Source organism: Notamacropus eugenii, chromosome 2 (assembly GCF_028372415.1).
Source record: "Notamacropus eugenii isolate mMacEug1 chromosome 2, mMacEug1.pri_v2, whole genome shotgun sequence".
Lineage (NCBI taxonomy): Eukaryota > Metazoa > Chordata > Mammalia > Diprotodontia > Macropodidae > Notamacropus > Notamacropus eugenii.
In genome coordinates, this window is record NC_092873.1 from 40,822,517 (window position 1) to 40,839,502 (window position 16,986).

The 16,986-nt window shown below is 46.4% G+C and overlaps 1 protein-coding gene across 1 annotated transcript in view; it reads left to right on the top strand.

Annotated features, from left to right (window-relative positions):
* Positions 1 to 4,510: 4,510 nt before the first annotated feature.
* Positions 4,511 to 16,986, top strand: part of RAP1GAP2 (RAP1 GTPase activating protein 2) — a 250,245-nt gene continuing 237,769 nt past the window's right edge. Inside the window, exon 1 of the mRNA XM_072639991.1 lies at positions 4,511 to 4,779. The gene's annotated coding sequence lies outside the window, so the exon portion shown is untranslated. The remainder of the gene's footprint in view (positions 4,780 to 16,986) is intronic.

A 16,986-nucleotide genomic window follows, 5' to 3' on the forward strand; every position in this document is an offset into this window, starting at 1 on the left:
TCTGATGAATTATTCTTTCCCTTCCTCCATGTGGCTTTGGTTGTCCATGAGGGCTTTGAACCCATAGAACCCCAGGATGCTGGACATGGCCATAATTCCAGGAGCTTGGGCATGGACAACTTTTGTGCAGAAGAGTCAAAAGTTCATATTCCCCTACCTTCCTCCGTTATCTAACTGACAGGGGCCTTTAAAAATTTATTGATATTGGTTGTTTTTACAAAGTCTAAACTTCCCCTATATCCCCACCCTACACCCCTTGACAGAGAGCCATCCTGGAAAGGGTCTTAGAGGCCATGGAATCCAACTTTCTTTTTACAGAGGAGGAAAGTGAGGGACTTTCCTAACTTTAAAATGCTATGATAGCTTGCCTCAGAAAGTCTGGGACTTGTCCAAAGTCAATCAATCAATCATCAAGCATTTATTAAGCTCCTCTGTGTGCTAGACACTGGGGATACAAATGCAAATATGACTCAGTTCCTGTTCTCAAGCACCTTATACTCTATAGTGGGGGGAAGGGAGACAGAACAAGATGTTCACAGAAGCAGCTAGGTGGCACAGTGGACCTGAGCTGCAGTCAGGAGGACCTGAGTTCAAATCTAGCCTTATATACTTACTGGGTATGTGACCCTGGGCAGATCACTTAACCTCTATCTGCCACAGTTTCTGTAAAATGACTATAATAACCGTACCTATCTCCCTGGGTTGTGAAGTTCAGGTGAGATTATAACATTACTATATTATATTAATATTAGTATATGTTATATAATGCTATTAATATTTTCTCAGGTGAGATAATATTTGTAAAGTACTTTATAAATCTCAGCTTTTATTATTATTATATGCAAATGTGTCAAGGCTGCCTACAAATTCTTTAGGAGTTGTCCTTATAACTGTGTGTATTAAAAATTTATTATATTCCATAATTCCCTTATTCCATTCAGTAATTCAAATGCAGTCTCTGCCACTTACTACCTGTAACGTTTGGTTGTTGGTTGTTTAGGTTTGGTGAGCACCAACATGACCTCACTATGGTACAGGTCAAGGTATGGTCAAGGTACAGACACAAGGTACAGTGTGTCTGACTGTGGTTGATCAGACCATTACAAGCTAGGAAGGCTCTACCACAGCCAGCCAGTATAACTTAGAGCAAATAGCCTTGCCCATCTGGGCACCAATTCCTATATCTCTCCAATGAGGAGTGGGACCAGATGACTTTGAAGGTCCCATCCACCTCTGACTCTGTTATCCTGTGTAAGCCACAGTGCTGTGGACTTTAAAACAGCCTCTATCCTCTGGAAGTTTCTGTCCTACTATTAATAGCAAAGGTCCCCAATAAACAGAGGTACCACCAAAATAGTTGTTATAAGGGAGGGGCATTTTAGGGGGCAGGTGGTCTTGTATATGCGGTTATCCCTTCCACATCTCAACTTTCCCCATTTCAGTTTCCATGTATCTCAGGTCAGCATAAGAAATTAAGTGGGAATTTTGGGGAGTTTTGTGGAAGCTGCAGATGGCAGACAAAGGCCAACAGATGACATAGAAAAATTTTTAACTCAGAAATGCATAAGATATATGCATGGTATTGTATGATATCAACATATTTTATCTTTTAATGCCATAATAATTCTGACTTCTTCTCTGGTACAAGGGGAGGGCCAATATTTTTAATGCAGATTTTCTGGATGTTGGGGATTCTGTGCCCCTCACCCCCTTGATGTGGAAGAGATAACTGTACTAAGTACTGGTGGGACATCCAAATGGAGATATTTCATAGACAGAAATTTGTAACTGGAGCTACAAATACAGACTTGGGAGTCATATGCCAAGGGCTGAAATCATAACAGTAAACAAGATTGCCAAGGGACAAGATACAGGGAAGTAAAGGCATTTATAGATGGAATCTTGGGGAATACCCACTTGAAGCACTTGGCAAAAAGGGGAAAGAGACCAAAAAGGCCATGGCCTGACTACTTCTTAAACAAGCCTAATCAATGAATGTACCTGCACAGTCCCAGTGCATCCTGGGCCATCTTCAGTCATCCTGAGGAATATCTGGAGTCAGATGGCTCTGGAGGAGAAGTGAGGCCGGTGACCTGCACAGCCCTCCCTCACTCAAAACAAAGTCAAGTGCAAGTCATGTCATTATTTCTCTGATGGCATGGTATTCTTTGGCAACAAAGGACGAACACAACACCAACAACCTGTGAGTGACTAATGTTTACCGAACCTTGTCCCATTGCTCTCCCTTGCTTCTACATCTGGGCAGCTACCCAGACTAGGACCTTCACACTACCTTCCACATCTGGCAGCTACCCAGACTAGGATGTTCACACTACCTTCAACATCTGGCAGCTACCCAGACTAGGACCTTCACACTACCTTCCACATCCATCCCTTCCCTCTTTGTTCCCATTATCACCAAGTTAGTCCAAGTTCTCATTTCCACCGGACTACCGCAATAGGTTGCTCTCTTTGATCCAACCTTTATACTGCTGTCCAAATGATTTCTTCTCTTATTCGTAATCTAGTGGCATCACTACTCCAAAACAAGTGGCACTCTATTGTCTACTGACTAAATTAAATATGGCAGACATTTCTGAAGCACTTACTACTCTCCAGTCATCTTCATGTTATGTTGACTAGTTCCAACTAGTACTCCAGTTTCCACCATGGTGCCCTGATTGGTATTCATCTCTAGCTCTAGCACTCTGTCTTTTGACCATCTTCAGGCTTAGCCCAGTACCCTTCTGCATCTTTTCCTGGTTTCTTGCTCTAGCTCTGGAAATAGTAATCAAATCATTGCCACTATTCCTAGGAAGGACATGTTAACCAATTGCTCTGAGATGGGACTGTACTCACCATCACTTTGATTGTCAAGCCAAACATGCTTCCCTGGTCACTACTCCTTAGCAGGGATTGTCTCTCTGAGTAAATGTGTATCTCCAGTACTTAGTATAATGCCTAGCATAGAGAAGAAGTAATTAATAAATGATTTTTTAATTTATATTACATTTTAGGCAAAAATGTAGTGTGGTACAGTGGACAAAGGGCCAGCTCTGTAGATGACCTGTGTTTAAATTCTGCTTCTGGTGCTTACTAGCTGTGGCCTAGTCTCTGTGGCTCATTGATTGGGTTTTGATGGCTTAGAATGAGTGTAAACAGCAATTATTTTCTGTTCTGGTCATAAATTTTAAGGATCTTCCCTTCCCAAATGGATATTTTTGTGATGGTAAATCAGGTCATCTTTTGTCTCATTTCTTACCTAGCCCTTGGTCATTGAATGGGTGTTGCCTCAGATAAACAGAGACCTGAGACAGATCTTATTTTACAAAGGCCACGGTCAGCCACTGCATCCCAGACCATGGCCAGTTGTCTTGACACTGGACTTTGATGACTGGAGAAGAGAGTGAGGCTGATGACTTTTTGAAGGGCTGTCTCGCTTACATCCAAATCACTGCAAGTCTTTGTAATGCCATTGGTCCTCTTTGAGAACCAAGGACAAACAGCAAGCACTTTATTTGAGGTAATTTCAGGCTGAGATAAATGGACTAGCTGTTTTGTGTAGGGGAATCAAGAAAGGTTGCATGGAGGAGGAGATGAGATTTGAAGGAACTTTGGCATCCCAAAAGGCAGATGAAGAGGGGGTGCATTTTAGTTGCTTGGAACAGCCTGGGCAAAGACACAAAGATGGAATATCCTGTGAAGGACAGCAAAGAGACCAGTGTGGTTGGACCATAGTGTGTAGGAAGGAAAGAAATATGTAATAAACTTGGAAAAGCAGTCTGGAGCCATATTGTAGCTGAACTGAGGACTTCGTGTTTGATCTAGTGGAACCATGAGCATCTGGAGCATCTTGGGGGTGGGGTGGGGGGATGGGGAAGTGGTTAGACCTGGGCTTTAAAAAAATAGCACTTTGGTGTTTACAGATTGTAAGTAGCAGGTCATAGGATTATCCATAAAGATTTTGGAGGTCGTTTAGTCATTTTACAGATGAGGAAACTGAGACCCAGAGGAGTTACGTGACTTGCTCAAGGTCACACAGAAGTAGCCAGGATGCGAACCTAGCCTGTCTGACTCTAAACCCACCAGGTGTCCTGGTCCTTCCCCCATCCTGCGTTGGTATCCTATGGTCTTGCAGAAGGGAGTAGGGGCTCCATGGTAGTCCAGGTACATGCCGTCTCCTCTCCTGTCTTTCTCCTCTTTTGTCTCTTCCCGAGAAGCCTTGCCTCGGGTCGCGTTCATGGAGGCAGCCAGCATTCCCGTGGACCCTCCGTGCCCTAGTCTCCCCCTCCCCAACCCAGCCCAGCCCACCCTGGCCCAGCCTCGCGCCGCCCCTCGAACTGACTGCTGAGCGCGCACGCCCGGGGCAGCCAGAGACCGGACCTGGAGGGAGGGAGTGAGGGAGGAAGGGAGGGAGGGGAGGCGTGGGCGCAGCGGATCCTCCTCGCCTTGCAGTTGGCTGGAGACGCCGCGGGGCAGGCAGAGACTGGCAGGAGGCTGGAGAGTAGCGGAGCGAGTGCCGGGGAGGAGAGAAAAGCGAGCGATCGAGGAAGAGCGTCGGGGGACCGCCTGTGTTGTTGTCATCGGCTGTCTGTCTGCCTGTCGTCGGCGTCTGCCGTGCGCTGTCCCGCACTGTGCGCAGAGAGCCTGCCCGGAGAGGGGGACAGCCCGGAGCCGAGGAGCGACCCTCGGATGCCCTTCGGTGCCAGGCGGAATTGAACAGGGTTGGAAGCTCCTGTCCTCAGAACCCCCCATTTTAAGGCTGTCTACAAGACCTGGGTGCGTGTCTGCGAGACAACGAGTGTGTGTGTGTGTGTGTGTGTGTGTGTGTGTGTGTGTTGTGTGTGGTGAAGGATGGGGGGGGGGGTGACTGCAGCTGAATAATAATACTCCGTGTAGGGGGACACAGGTTGCTGTGATTGTATGGGGGGGGTGGTGGAGAAGGGTGAAGGATGATTGTGTAGAAATTCTTTATTTAGCTTTGTGTGCTGGGGTGATTTTAATTGTTGATTTATGGATATTCATCATATAGGTATGCAGGGTGTGTAACTGTAGAAGTGCTTGGTGTGTGGATCTGTGTTGTGTTGGAAATTCAGTGCGTGTGGCTGGTGGGGGTTGGGGGGAAGGGAAAGGAGTATTGAGACTATCAAGAAATTCAGTGTTTAGAGGTGTATAGTACAGTAGGGGAGTATTGGGAGGATATCTGAAAATTTAGTGTTAGGAGGTGTTGGGGATACATTGATTTTCAGTGTTTAGGAGGTTGGGGGAATTGTACGCATGTTTAACATTTGCTGGGTTTTGGGGGTTTATATGAATGCACAATTTGGGGAGTATGAGCATTGAATGTTTGGTAGTGTTTTGAGGGTTGTTGGGCTATATGTACATTTAGTGTTGGAAGGGAGCACTGCACAGACTGTCCATTGAAGTCTATGGAAAATTAGTTGACTGTGCTTGTCTAGGATTTGGAAGGGAGGGAAAGAAGAGGAAACTCCAGTGGGTCCCTGAAAATGTTCTCTTCTTTGTTTGGATAGGTTTTGTTTAGTTTTTTCAAAGGGCATTTGTCTTTCCCCTACCATTTCCCTCCTGGAACCCCCTTTTTATCCTTTCCTCTCTTTGAAGACTCCTTGGTTCCTAGACTGCAGGGGGGGGGGTCACTGTAGGTCATTGCAAAGCAACGAGGTGGATGCCCAGCCTCTTAGCTAGTGCCTTGCTCCCTGTGGGGCCCCTGGGTGGGGTGGAGCCCAGACTCAAAGGACTGGTTGCTAGCTTCCCCTGTGCCAGCTGCTGCCTGAGATGGTCTTTCCTTCCCCATTCCGTGGGGTGGGGATTTTGGATTCTAGTTGCCAGTGAACACTGTGGCTGTTCCTTTGAGACTATGCCCAGCTCGAGTAGGGGCTGAGGCCCCAAGATCTCCGCTTCGCTTTTGCCAAGCTGGCCCTTCCAGAGATCTGGCTGGCATTTGCCCTTAGTCTGCCTGCCTGAGAAGGAAACCTCTTTGCTCTTCTTTTCTAGAGTCTATGTTCTGCATTTCTCTCCTCTGACCTCCTCCCCCTCTCCCTACTTTAAAAATTAACAACAAGGGCATTTGCATGCAAATAGGGTTTGGGCTCTGAATCAGAGTCATTTACTCCTGCTAATTTCCCCCAGTTGGGGCCCCTGAATCTGAGGAAAAATAAACTCCATGGCTGGGAGCCAGGCCTCTTGGGTTAAGTTCTTTCTCCTCCCTCCACTCTCCAAATTAAGACTCTGGGGAAATCTCTTGAGTCCACTAGCCCTTCATCTTTCTTTGAGTACCATGGACAGAGGTTACCCTGGTCCTGGGGTGAGAGGTGAACCTAAAGCTAACTTTACCTTTGGCCTGGGGTCACTGCTGAACTTCTGAGGAGGATGGGTGGGGAGATCTCTTAAAGGTAGTCCTAAGACATGAAGTCCCCTTTGCCCCTTTCTACTTATCTGTGTGTGTGTGGCTCTCTTCTCCTTCCCCACCCTCCCATAGGCTGTAAGATACTTGGGAGCAGGGTTTTGTTTTTCTATCCCTAACATATAGTACAGTGCCTGGCATGCAGCAGGTCCTTAATACATGTTTGTATAATTGAAGTGCATGCATCTCCATCTACTGACACTCCTTTTTCTTCAAGGACCAGCTCAGGTATCATATCCTTCATGATCCTATCCCTTGTGCTCCTAGCTAGATGTGAGCCCTCCCTCCTTTAATTTCTCAAACTTAGTTTGGTTGACAGCACAATTGGTGCACAGGGAGAATTCTATTTCAGTATCTCTTCCTTTTAGTCCCTCTAGACCTTCAGCTTTGGCTGAAGTCTCACCCAGGGCACCCCTCTTAAACTCCTGTTATAGGTTGTTTACTTGGGTCATCTCTTTAAGAGATGGGAAACTTGACTTCATCTGCATGTTGCCTTGTGCACATTTTCCATTGAGGAAATCCCTCTATCACTGTAGATCTGCTCTTGCTGTACAACTTATAGCACAGTCCCTGGCACATAGTAGGTGCTTAATAAATGTTTTTTGATTTGAGTTGTCTTTTTGAATTGTCCTGAGACTATGAGAGCTTAACTTGCACCAAATCACACAGTCAGTATGAATCAGAGGCTACATTTGAACCCAGGTCTTCCTGACTATGCACCATGCCACACTGCCTCTGCCTTGAGCATCATCATTGTTTCATCAGGTCAGTGTGGAATCAAATTTTCTCACCTCAAAACCAACTTCCATGACAAGAATGGTGCAGTAGGTGGGGCAGGAATCATGAGACTGAGGTGTAGAGTGAGTGGAAATGAGAATTTGAAAAGAGATAAAGTAGAAATAGATGAAAGCAAAGACAGGGATGCTGCAAGTAAGGCTGAGGGCAGAGATCCAGGGGGGATGGGAGATGGAATGGGGTAGGGAGGTAAAAGGGGGACGAAGATGGAGGTAGGCTAAGATAAAGAAAGGAACTGAGGTAAATAAGGGTTAGGGCAGGGATGATACACAGCTAAAATGGTGGTGAAGGGGAGGATTAGTGAAAGAAGGATGAAGAAAAGGGACTTGGGAAGATAGGACAAAATGAGTTACTTCCTGTTTGCTGAGAAGATTGGGACCAGGTAACATCATCTTCATTTTCTACATCCTTTTAAGTTTCACTCATCTTCTCTTTCTTAGAGGATGAGGTTCCTTGCCTTTTTTCAAGGCTGAACTCTTATTTGTTTCCTTGGTTGTATAACACTCCCCCCTCGCCCCCCCCCCCCCGAATCTGGGATCATTCCATTCATTCTTTCTTTTCAATCATCTGTTACTCTCTCTTGTGACTTCTTGCAGCCTAAAACTGTTCCAGTGTTCCCCACTTTAATAACTTTCCTTGACCCTGACAAACCCTTAAGCTATTGTCTGATACCTCTCTTCCCCTCCAGTGCTAAACTGGAAAGAAACCAGCCACTTTAATTATCCATTGCCCACCCCCTCCTCACCCCCGCCCCCATACCCAACCACTTCAAGTCTGCCTCCCACTCCCATCACTAGCCTGAAACTGCTTTCTCTTTAAAGGTCACTAGTGATCTCTTAATTGCTACATTCAATGACCTTTTCTGGGTACTTACTGTCTATCTTTCTGCAGCTTTTGACACTGCTGACCACCCTTCCTTCTATTTTTTCCTTGGCTTGTGTGTGACTGTTCTTTCCTTTCACCTGACTGTCCTCATTTTCTTTTTTTTACTGGTGGGTTTTGCCCAAAGCTCTACCTTTAGTCCTTTTCTCCCCCTTGCCCCATTTCAGAATTTTATTGCTGTTTTTGAGTTCCATACCAAATCTCCAATGGCTTGTATGGCCATTAGAATATGTGCTCCCTGAGGGCAGGGATTGGTTTTGCCTTCGTAGTTCCAGCACTGAGCAGTGCCTGGCACCCAGTAAGTAAAATCTGAATAAATACTTGTTGATTGATTGATTGATTATAGGAGGCATCTTGATGCCATGGAAAGTCAGAGGACCTGGGTTCAAATCTTGGCTGTTTCACTTACAATCTGTGTGACTTTGAGTAAGTCCAATAACCTTTCTGGGTCTCAGTTTTCTCAACTGTAAAATGAGAGGGTTGGATTAGATGATTTTTGATGTTCATTCCAGCTTTGCCTAGAAGATGGAAAGAGAGACATCATGCTTCTTGGCTAGAAAGCAAACTCAGAATCAGGAAGACCTTGGTCTCCCCTCTGATGTATACTGTATGACCCAGGGCAGGTCATTGAACTTTTAGGTGTCCCAAACAACTTTCTAAGATGATCTCAAACTTGTCCAAAGCTTCTCTTCTCCCCAAATGGTGCTCCTTTTCCCACCTGCCCTGCTTCTATAAGTTGATCATGCCATCAACCTTCCAGTTTATCTAGGATCAAAGCCTCAGAGGCATCTTTGGCTCTTCTCTCTCTCACTCCTCAGTTCCAACCAGTTGCCAAATGCTGGGTGAGCCAATGACCCTGACATCTTTTGTCCCTGTCTTTCCTTGCACTACCCAAATTATATCTTCATTATCTCTCACAGGGCCTATTGTGACACCTTCTGATTGCTCTCCCTCTCTCTTTCTACCTTTCCAATCCATCCTTCACACAACTGCTAAAATGACCTTCCTCAAGCCCAGGTGTGACCCTAGAATTAGAGGTACACTGGACCTCAGGAAGTCATTTAATACAACCCCATCAGCTTACAGAGGATGAAATTTGTGCCTGATTCTTGGGGAAGTGACTTGGTTGAGGTCACATAAGTAACAGACCAAGGGTTGGGAAGTAGGTCTTCTATGTCAAAATTCAAGATTCTTCCACTGCCACTTAGGTCATGTCCCTGCTTAAAACTTATACCTGTAGACTGTTCCCTTCTTGAGGACAGACACTATGTCATTTTTCAATGTTAACTCTTCACAAGCATAATGTTTTATAGTTTTTTCTTGATGGGTCATGTGATTTTTTCAATGTAGGGGGCTCTTGGTGAGCCCTTGGCTCTAGACATTTTTTTTTGACACTGCACCTCCTATTTCTCCCAGGATGGCTGATTGTTTCATTGAGGTGGTAATTCTTTCCCCCTCATTCCTTGGTTTCCCTAGCTGGGAAATGAAACCAAAGGTGATTCCTTAGAGGTTATTATGATATGTGTGTGTGTGTGTGTGTGTGTGTGTGTGTGTGTGTGTGTGTGTGAGAGAGAGAGAGAGAGAGAGAGAGAGAGAGAGAGAGAGAGAGAGAGAGATTTGGAGTCAAAGGACTTGAGTTCAAATCTCACCTTCTACTCTTACTGGCCATATGACTTTTGGCAAATCAACCTCTCTGAGCCTCACCTTCCTCATCTATAAAAATGAGGGTGTTGGATTAGATGACTCTGAGATCCCTTTTACCTTTTTGTCTATGATCCTATGACTGTCTTCTGGGGTGAGACCCTTAGGGACAAGTAGGAAATTTGGTCCCCTTGAGGCAAGGTTGATGTGATTGATGGCTATGGGGTGATGAGAGGGTGAAGGAGGTAGGGGTAGCTTTGAAACAGGTGTTTGAAGGAGGAGGTGAAGCAGGGAAGGAAGCTGGCATTTGGTCCTGGCAGGCAGTGGGGAGAGAGGCAGGCAGATGGACGTGGGCACAAGGCTGGCTGGCGGTCAGTGGGAAACAAGAGACTAAGGATGTAGAGAAGGGCACGCGATAGATGAAGATGGAAGTGGCAGAAGTCATTTGTGCTGAATGAATGTTTGTGGAATTACAGAAGGAAGCTTGGCAGTAGCATAAAAGGGGTGTTTGTGGCGGGGATAGGAAAGTGTCTGAGGCTTCAGCAGGATAGCAAGGGAAGTAAAGGAGCTTGGGTAAGGAGCACCAAGACATTCTTAAATCACCTACTTTGCTAAGCAGGTCCAGCTGTGTGTCCAGGGATGGAGGTTTGGGTCCCAAGCAGGCAAAATGGAGAGAGCTCTGCCTCTGGAGTCATATGAACTGGTTCAGGTACCATCTCTGACCCTTACTTCCCTGGGTGAATTTAGGCCAAGACACTTTAACCTCCCTGAGCCTCAGTTTCTTCATTTGTAAAATAATAATAATAATGTTGGACTAGATGACCTCTGACATCCCTTTCAGCTCTATATCTGTGATACTGTCTCTCTGGGTCTCAGTTTCCTCATCTGTAAAATGAAAGAATTGGACTGAATGACTTCTGAGGTTCTATGCAGCTCTAGAACTAGATTCTTATCCCAAGGTGCCCCAATTTTCAAGGTGGGGAGGGGCTGTCTGGTATGTGCTACAACATTAGGGAGAATTAAGGGTAGTAGAATGGTTGGGGGTTGATCAGGATGGGCAAGGTAATGTGGAATGTCATTGACTCAAAGATGGAGTGGAGAAGAATCCCTCATTTGCTGGAGCCACCTTTTCTTTCTACAAAGTCCAGAAGCAGCTGAACTGTGCTGGGTCTCTTCCTGTCCCCAGATCCTACCCCCATGCTTTAGGGCTAGGTCTTGGGATACAAGCTCCAGTGCCCAGTCTATGACTGATGGTGTCCAGTTGAGCCGATGTTCCTCTGTACAGGGATGGTTGCCATGAGACAGCCCTCGTGTTTTTTCCCTTTCTTCCTCTGGCAGCGTTAGCTTCCCCAGCATCTCCTCCTCCTCTTACATCAGAGGGTCTGGGAGCAGGACACAGGATCTGACTGCCTTGAGATGAGCTCTCTCAGACACCCAAGGTTTTCTCCCTAGAATTCACTCAGTGCAGACCCTCATCTCTAGGAAGGGCCACGCCCAGCCTAGGTTGGAGAGATGCCTACTATATTTATAGTATCCCAGGATCAATGAGCTGGAAGGGACTTAGAATTGGCTAATCCAACCCCCTCCTTTCAAAGATCAGGAAGTGGAGGCCCAAAGATGGTGGAGGATCCTGGACTGGAACACCCTCTGAGGCCATATAACTCAGTCCCTTCATTTTAAAGATGAGAAAACAGAAACCCCAGAGAAATGCAATTATTTGGGATTTGAACCTAGACCCTCTGACTCCTGCGCTGTTCCCACTGCTCCACACTGATTTTTCAAAGAGAAATGCCCAGGATCTGACAGTGCTTTTCTCTGGCAGCTTGTTTTGATGTCTCCCTCCCCCTCCCCATTAGAAGGTTCTGCCTCGGAGGTGACTCCTACATACTGAAGCCTTCTGGTTTCTTCTTGCTTTGCAAACACACTGCATGATCTTTGGTCTTAATAACCAGTCAGGGACTTCAGGTTCATAAAGATTTATCAAGTGGGTCTGGTTAGGCACATGGCAATGTCTTTTTTTTCCCTTTTCTCATTTTGTATTAAAGTTTAAAATAAAAAAAAAATTACAGATCTAGAGCCTGAAGAGACCTCGAGGTCAGCTCATCCAACACTCTCTTTTTAGATGAGAAGACTAGAGGTCTGAGATTTAGCAGCTTGCTTGAGGTCACACAACCAATGTATATTCAGAGGCTGGGCTGGAACCCTGGACATCCTGAGACTGAGACCACTCTACTAGGTCATCTGCCTCTCTTATGGCCCTGGGAAAAGTAAGGCAAAAGTAAGATAACCCCTTTTCTAAAAGACTTGGAGATTTGGAGACATATAATACAGTTTTTTCCCCACAGGGAGTTTGCGTGGGAGGTAATAGAGAGAGGGCCTGGACTCAGATGCTGCCTGTGAAACTCAAAGAGTTGCTGAACTTTACAGGGACTCAGTTTTCTCCTCTGTAAAATGAAAGAGATGGCCTCTGAGGTCCCTTCTGGCTCTAAATCTATTTTATTTAGCAAATATTAACTTGGCACCAACTATGTCCAAAGCGTTGTAGTGGATACAAAGAGGAATAAAACAATCCTTTTCCTTCATACACTGACAACCTCGTAGGAGAAATGAGGTGTGGCATGACTCTTGGAGTCAGAGAATCTAGGTTGTATCCTATCTTTCATGCTAACTGCCTGTGTGGCCTGGCTTCACTTTATTTCCCTGGGACTCCATTTCCTCCTCTGTAAAATCAGGATGTGGACCAGATGACCTCTGAGGTTCTATCCAGCTAGGACCCTATCTGGGTTAAATTGCTTTACTTCTCTAGGTCTCAGTTTCCTCTTCTGTGAAATCAGGGCTTTGGACTGGATGGCCTCTGAGGTTCCGTTCAGCTGGAATCCTATGAGATCTCTACCTTCTGATCTGGCCTCCTTGTTTGATCCTATGAGCCCTCTTTGCACAGAAGAATCAGTTATAAAAGTAGAAGGTCAGACTGAGAACCCCAACAAAGATGCTCCGTGGTAGATCAGGGGCTTTGGACTTAGAGAACGGGACCCTAGTGCTGAGGCTTCCGAAAGATTTCCGAGAGAAGGGTGGTGAGGACTCCTGGTACCTCAGACAAAGTCAGCAGAGGAGGCCTCCAGATCATACAATGACTGGCATGTGCCCTCCTCATCCATATCTGGTGTGTCCTGACTCAAGTCTTTGTGCTAGACAAAGAGGCAGCCATCATCCCCTAGAGTCTATGCCCCTGTGGCAGGGCTGATGACCCCTGCCTGACTCTCACATTCCTTGGGAAAAGGCACAGGCTGGGCTCAGTGACTCAATATCACCTTTCCCAGTGCCTGACTGAGAGATTACAGTCTATTTACTGTATCTGTGTCTTTTAAGTACTTACTTGTTTGCATGTCACCTCCATTAGAACGTCAGCGACTTGAGGGCAGAGACAATTTTTGCCTGCCTTTCTTTATGTCTCAAGCTTAGCACAGTGCCTGGCATATAGGGAGAGCTTCCTAAATATTTGTTGTCTTGACCGACTGACTGACATGACCTGGTCCCCAGGACATGACTGTGCTCCAAGGCAATGTCCATTCTTCATCCAGAACTGGGATTATATATTTGTACCCTGCATCATGCTGGGCAACCAAGACCTGTCAGCTCTGTGTGACCAGATGGTGTCCAGTCCTGAACTTTCCTTGTAATAGTGACGTTGACTAGCCTCCTGTCTATCAGCAAGATGGACCTTGGGAGGAGAGACATGAAGTATGTGGTCCAATAACTCCCATGCCTTTGGACTTGGGTGTGTGTGTGTGTGAGTGCACGCACAGATCTCTGTCTTTGAGAGTGTTTGGGTGAGTGTTGCTACAAATTCAAATTCATGCTGGACATGAAGAACACAGATGCCACACATGAGAGCCAGGACAAGGCCCTGGAGTGATGTAGGCAAGATGGGAAAATTTCATTTGCTGTACGTTTCTGCCCACCAGAACACATGTGATTTGACTTCTCACCTAATAGATATCCTGGTGCCACGGAGAACAGAATTTTCTGGCATTCAGAATTTGTGCTTTTATACAAAGTGATACTAAAAACTGTCCTCTCCCTCCTCATCCTTCCACCCCGCCTCCCATCTGTCCCAGGGTTTGCACCCTAGGAAGCTGTCCACTCAGTCTACCCTTGGTTCCTGCTCTGCAGATGTGTCTTTGAGGGATGGGGGGTGAGGGTCCTTTCAGGTATAGGGGCAGCTGGTGAGGAGAGAGGCAGACAAAAGGAAGAAAAACCCATGTATACCTGGTATAGCGTGTGAGAGCTGGTTTTCTAGCTGTTCAGGCTTATTTGCTCATACATGTAATGCATCCTTGTGTTTCTCTGCTTGTGAGTGTGTGACTCAGAGACTGGTCGAACTTTCCCCTGCTGCGATTCTGCCTCCTAGACCTACTCCCCGTTCACCCCCCTCAGCTTCAGCTCCTCTGCCTGTCAGTGCCTCTGAGCCTCATTCCCTCCCCCCTCAGCTTCCCCTCTGTGTCTATCCCCTCCTTCTCAATTCATGCCTGTCACCCCCTCCCCATCTCCACACATCACCTAGGCCCTGGCAGCTGTTCCTTTGCCTGGAAATTATGTGGGTGGCCGCCTCCTCTGACCTGAGCTGCCTTCTGGGGGTCAGGGAGGCTGACTGGGGGAAGGAAAGAAGAGAAAGCAGCTTTACACAGCCCTAACCCTCCACTTCACAGAGGGCAGAAGAGGATATCGCCCTCTGAGCTCTGCACTCTGGGAAGAGAGGTGGGTGAGCAGGACCCATCAACCCTGGTATTAGAACAGAAGCCAAGTCAGGCATCAGAAGATGCCTCCTGCCCATGGGTGGTGGGCAGAACAGCATGTTCAAAGGGCAGGAATCTTTACTGTGCTTTCTTACTAGCATGCTTTTCATAGTCTGTGTTCAGAGTTATAACTATGGTGGGGTGATCTGGGCTTTTTCCCAGGGTGCTAGAACTTAAAGGATACTTGTACACATTTAGCTAGTAGAAAGACACATCAATACTTGGACATGTAGAATGAAATCCTGAACATAGGGAATGTTTGCATTTTTGACTTCACATAGGGTATCCCAAAAGTCTTAGTGCAGTTTTAAAGTTTTAATAAGCTTCTGTTAAAGCTTAAACCTAACTGCTCTAAGACTATATAGAGATAAAAATGAAAACATCTTTGGGACACCTTGTATATCCAGCAGCCAGCAAAATGCCCGGCACACAGTAGGTAGTTAATAAATGTGAGACAATCAAAAGTATTTATTAAATGTCAGACACTGTTCTTAGCCCAGGGGATACAAAGAAAAACAAAAGCATGGTCCCTGTCCTTAAGGAACTCACATTCTACTGGGGAGACAAAATGCAAACAATTCTTCATCCCAGATCTATTCAGTGTCAATAGGAGATGATCTCAGCAAGAAAGTAATCAGTAGCTGGGGGGAAGGAGGTGGGAGGGATTGGAAAATGACTCTTGGAGAAGGGGGAATCTCATCTGAGGCTTGAAGGAGGTCAGCAAATTCAGGGAGGAGGGAGGATATTCTAGGGGATAGCCAGGACAAAGGCACGGAGGTAGGAGATGGAATATCCAATGCAAGGATGAGTTTTGTTAAGTTGAATTGAACTGAATTTAGCATCTCATTAATAAGAATGATTTTTTTAAAAAAATAGGAAGCTATTGCTTCCTATTGCTTCAAAGAACCCTAGATTTAAAACTGGGGGAGACCTTAGAAACCATCTAGTTCAACTCCCTTATTTTACAGAGGGGTAATTGAAATTCAGAGAGGATAAGTGACTTGGTCAGGCTTGTACAAATAGCAGGATTTGGAGCTAGGTCTTCCTGACTGTGGCCTATGTACTGATACTCTCTAGTGAGTTCCTCCTTAGCCCAGTCCTGGCCCTCTCCTTCCCTGGACAGATCCGCAGCAGTGCCCGAAGGTTACTGCAATGGGACCCCAGGTCTAAGATTTGAGTTGTACCCTTTGGGCTTTTTCTCCCTTTCCCTATCCTCCTCCCTCCTCCCTGCTGCCATTCAACTAAATTTATATTTTTAAAAAGTGGATTCGAGAACCTCTTTCTTACTGCCTGTCCCAGCTGGGTTTTAGGACATATGACTAGTCTGACAGCATCAGCAGTCAGTATTCTGGGTTGTTTTCCATGTGGGTAGATGGACATATGGTGACAATGGAGCTGGGGCCCTCAGCTCGTTCCCCCTGAAGCCTGAAGGCTGGCTTGGGTGAGGGGCCCAGTCTATGGGCAGAAGACAAATCTTCCTGACCAGTCTTTTTGACTTTCTGAGAATCACAGAACCATCCTAAGAGGCCTTAGAAGCAGAATATCAGAGCTGGTGGGGGTGGAACCTCAGGGCACAGAATGTCAGAACTTGGAGGGATCTTAGAGCCTTTAAGGTGGCAGAGTTCAAAGGGACCATAGCTTATAGAATGTCAGAATTGAGAATGCCTTGGACCATAGAAGAGATATGTGAGTGGCACCCTTGGGGGGAGAAGGGGGAGTCAGACTGGAATGTCAGACTGGAAAGAACCTTAGTACATTGAATGTTAGAGCGAGAAGGATTCTTAGAACAGACTCTTAGAGCTGGGAAGGGCTTTAGAGCATAGAAAAGTCAGAGATGGGAGGGACCTTCGAGTCTCCTCAATTTACAGGGAAGGAAACTGAGTCTGGAAGAAGAGACAGGGATGTGTGGTACAATTCACTCAAGCCCCTAGGGCCTAGAACAATAGATTCCCAGGGAGTACCTGGGCTCTAACCTGATGAGCTAACCAGCTGCAGACCTCAGGCTTTCTAATCCCTTCCTTGCTCCCCGCTCCTTCTCCAGGTTATTATGAAGATCAAAGGAGATAATGTATGTGAGAAAGCCCTTTGTAAAGAATAAAGCCCTGAACTTACTAGAAGATTATTATAAGGAGGAGGCCAGCCCCCCTCAACCACCCGTTCCCTGAAGAAGGAATCAGAGCTAAGGCTGGGCCGCTTTCCAGGCTCTCTGATAAGTCAGGGGCTCCCCCCTCCTCCATTTGGGCAGTCCCTCCCCTCCTCCCCAAATGCAGAAACCCAGGGTTGCCAGGAAGGAGGAACTGGGAAAGGGGGAGGGGTAACTGGCTGCTGCTTCCTCCTTTCTTGTCTTAGTCTAGAAACAACCCCCCCCCCCCCAAGTAACACTCCCCCTCCAAGTTTTTCTCCTGCAGCACCTGAACTGGCCCGTAGAGGGAGTCACGACCCCACCCCTAC